Below are 4,017 nucleotides of genomic sequence, written 5' to 3'. Positions count from 1 at the left end.
AGCCTAGGTCAAGTCAACCCCTAGTCTACACCCCCTTTGAGCCTAGTCAAAACCTAGCCTAGCCCAAGTCAAAGCCTAAACCGCATTTAGGTCGAGTCTAAGACCAAAGCCCAACCTTAGTCAAGCTTAGTGGAGTCAACCCTAACCTAAGTTAGGTCAACCTAGTCTACCTAACCTATCTAAGTCAAACCTAGTTGATTCCACTTAGTTCAAGCCTACCTAAACCGAGTTCATCCTAGTCTTGCTAGACCTAAATCCAAAACCCAACCTTGGTCAAACCTAGTCAAAGACCTAACTCGGGTAAAAACTTAGTCTAAACCTAGTGAGTCAAACCGAGCTTACCTTAGCCCATTCGAGCCTAGTCGAACCTAAGTTGAGTCCAACTTAGTTGAGTCTAAGTCAACCCGAATCTAGTTGACTAAGTCTATCCTAAACCAAGTTCAAACCCTAGCCTAGCCTAAGTCCAAGTCAAGACCAATCCGAGATCGAGTCAACCTTAGCTCGAACCTATCTCTTTCAACCTAGTCAAATCGAGCCTACCTAATCCCATCCGAGTGCATCCAAACCCAAACTGAACCTACTCAAGTCGAAACCGATCCTAGTCGAGTCAACCAAGTGAAACCTAACCTTAGCCTTCGTTCTTTAGTTAAGTAAGTCATTTCTTATTATTTCTTTTGATTTCTATATTAATTAGTTTATTTATCTAATTTAGTTTTAGTGTAGAAGTGTGTGTACGTATAGCGTATTTATTTAGTATGTATGAAATGTGTTTCATTGTGGTTTGAATGATAGTTAGATATTAGTTAACTTAGTAGTTAGATTGTATTTTATTATTGAGCATAGTTGCATTTCCATTGTTAGTTAACTTCGTTCTAGTCATAAACTGCTTGTAGTGTTTTGTTCGTCGTGCATTTAGTGTTTTCCTAATATTCATCTGCATATACATTGTTATACAGTGTCATTTAGATTGCATTAGGTGTAGATTACATTTGATAGGGGGTAAATAGGTTCATAAAGTGAATAGTGCACTCAAATAAAAACCAGATTTTTGCCCTGTCGCAACAGAATTATTTTCTGAGCAAAAATTCTGTGTTTTCCAAATTTTTTTCTTCTATTCACTTTATTAACGTGTTATTTAACTGCAGACCAAATTTCAGTTCATTCGGAGTTGATTTGGTCTGATTTTTAAGCGTTTTGTGAAAACTGCTTTTTCTGGATTTTAAATTACAGGACTGACGATATCCTGATTTTTCCCAGATTTGAAACGCTTATATCTGGAGTTCCAGATACTGTTTTTCAATTCTGTAAAAACTGTCTATTTGTTTAATCTGTAAGTTACAGAACAGAACAAATTTTGGGAAAATCGGACCTCGTTTGCCCTGTCAAATAGTGGTTTTCCGATAACCTGTCAGATTGCTAGTTTACACTAGTTAGGGGCAGTTTCGTAATTTTCTTAATTTCGGCATTTTAGGTTTGTTTTCAGTAGTTTCTGTATTTTAGAAGTTGCATAATCATCATACAGCATTAGTAGAAGTAATTTGGTTAATTTTAGAATTAATTTAGTATTTTATTTAATTTTTGTTTGATAAGTAGCATTTGTTTATTATTTTCGTAGAATTAGATATAGTTTTAGTTGTTGTTTGCATAATTAAAATAGAAAACTAACTTTGTACTTTTCTGCATTTTTAGGTTGAAAAGCATATTTAGTTTCCAGGGTTATTATACAAGTGAGAAGATTCTCTAAATGGCGAAAAGACAGAAATATCCTTGGTGTGGAGCAGAAGACTGAATGCTTGTTTAGTGTTCTTTTAGTGCTTAATTGTAGTTGTATTCACTTTATAATTGTAGATTGCCATTTGATATTAATAAATTAAATTTTCTAGAATTGTAGTTATTAATTCCTGTTCCCTGAGGATCGACCCGTACTTACCACTTTGTGGAAAGTCGGTTTTTATATTTTTGGTTGACGATTTTCCAAAGTTTTATTGAAAATAATTGTTTTAAAAAAGATCATTCCAAAATATCAACCAAATTTTGGCGCCGTTGCCGGGGAACGGCGAATTAATTACTTTATTTCTTAGAGTTTAATTTATTATAATTTTGTTTTAGTTAGTTAATTAGTTGTTTTCTTTTTAGTTAGTAGGATTAGTAAGTGAATATAGGATTAACATAGTTAGTAAATATAGGATTCACATATTGTTCTTTTTAGGATTCACTTAATTATCATTCTGCAAGGAGCGATTAGACAGGTGGGTTTTAGAAAAACATAGTTTGTGATTTCCTGTATTTATTTGTTTTAGCATTTTAGAATAGTTTACTTTGTTATTTAATTATTTAGTATAGAATTCTGACATAGCTATATAGCATATTTGTTTGTTTTTAGTTACTGTTATTTGCTTATTTACATTTTAGTATCTGTGCTAGTTTAATTTTTTTTTGTTAGGTCGTTTGCTTACATCTGGTCTTAGTACCAGTGTATGCAGGGTCGACGAGGTCTAGGAACCCCATTACACCCATTTGTTGACAAACCAGAGAGAATTTTACATTCTCATCGAAGTTCGGCAACAATGGCTGACATGGATCCTCCACCTCCACCCCCAGTTCTTTCACGCCCTCTGCGGGAATACTTCATTCCCACAGACTATGTTCAGGCATCCTGCATTCGGAGACCCGATGTAGGAGCGCCACATTATGAGATTAAGGCCAGCATTATTCAAATGCTTCCATCCTTTTATGGCCTTAGTCATGAGGATCCCTACCGACACTTAGATGAATTCCTCGAAATCTGTTCTACTGTTAAGATACAGAATTTCGATGATGATGCGTTGAGGTTGACTCTATTCCCTTTTTCATTGAAGGACAAAGCCAAGTATTGGCTAAAGTCCTTAGATTCTGTAGAAATAGAGTCCTGGGATCAGTTGCAACAGGAGTTTCTTCGGAAATACTTTCCCATTGGTCGCACGAACCAATATCGTAGAGCCATCACTAGCTTTTCAGAGCTAGATGGTGAGCGCTTTCATGAGACCTGGGAGAGAATGAAGGATCTCCTCAGGAAATGCCCCCATCATCAGGTGCCGAAATGGCAACTGGTGCAGAGTTTCTATGATGGATTGTCTGACAAGAATCGTCAGATGATCGACTCTTCATGCGGTGGGACATTCATGCTGAAGAGCGAGAACGAAGCATGGAGGCTATTTGATACATTGGCCGAGAATTCACTCCACCATGCTTCGAGCTCTCATTCTGATAGAGCCACACCCAGCATTCAGAAGAAAGCTGGCGTTCTTGAGATTGGTCCATCTACTGCACTATAGTGTAAAGTAGACATGATTGCTCAGAAGCTGGACCAGTTTCTCTCAGGACCATCCACTACACAGCAGGTGTGTACTCTTTGTGCCAGTCCGGCACACGAGATCACTGAGTGCCCTTCAGCAACTCAGTACCCTGAATTTGTTCAAGAACAAGTTCAGGCAGCTCAGGGTTACGTCAGACCGCCAAATAACCCATTTTCATCGACATATAATCCGGGTTGGCGTAACCATCCCAATTTTTCATGGAAGAATCCACAGTCTTCTATACAGATGCCTTCTTCCTCTCAGCCAGTTCGGCAGCCATCTTTTACTCAGCCATTTCAAAGACCGAACTATGCTCAGTCTTCTCCTTCTTCAGTTCCTTCCCCGATTCAGCAGGAGTCTGCCCCGCAGACATCTTTTGAGGAGAGACTTCTCCAGGCATTCCAAGAGGTGAAAACCTCTAATCAGAACGCCTTCGAGAAGTGTAGCCAGATTTTGAGCTCACATACGCAGTCCATTGCGAAGTTAGAGTCGCAAATGGGACAGTTAGCTGAGGCTATTAGTAGGAGACCCGAGGGTACATTGCCGAGTCAGGCTGTCATGAACCCGAAGGGTAAGGACCAGATGACTGGAGGCCTATTTCATACTGAGACACAGCAGCAGGCTAAATCAGTTATGGCCTTGAGGAGTGGACGTAAGTATCACGTTGAGAGTAGAGAGAGGA

General features: G+C 38.6%; 1 non-coding gene across 1 annotated transcript; it reads right to left on the bottom strand.

Annotated features, from left to right (window-relative positions):
• Positions 1-2,970: 2,970 nt before the first annotated feature.
• Positions 2,971-3,073, bottom strand: LOC149845763 (small nucleolar RNA R71). The gene has a single exon (XR_016430709.1). It is a non-coding gene; the product is annotated as a small nucleolar RNA R71 (small nucleolar RNA).
• Positions 3,074-4,017: the final 944 nt, after the last annotated feature.

The sequence above is a fragment of the Nuphar pumila genome, chromosome 2 (assembly GCF_984573655.1).
Source record: "Nuphar pumila chromosome 2, dmNupPumi1.hap1.1, whole genome shotgun sequence".
Taxonomy (NCBI): Eukaryota; Viridiplantae; Streptophyta; class Magnoliopsida; order Nymphaeales; family Nymphaeaceae; genus Nuphar; species Nuphar pumila.
This window is presented reverse-complemented; position numbering and strand designations above follow the sequence as displayed.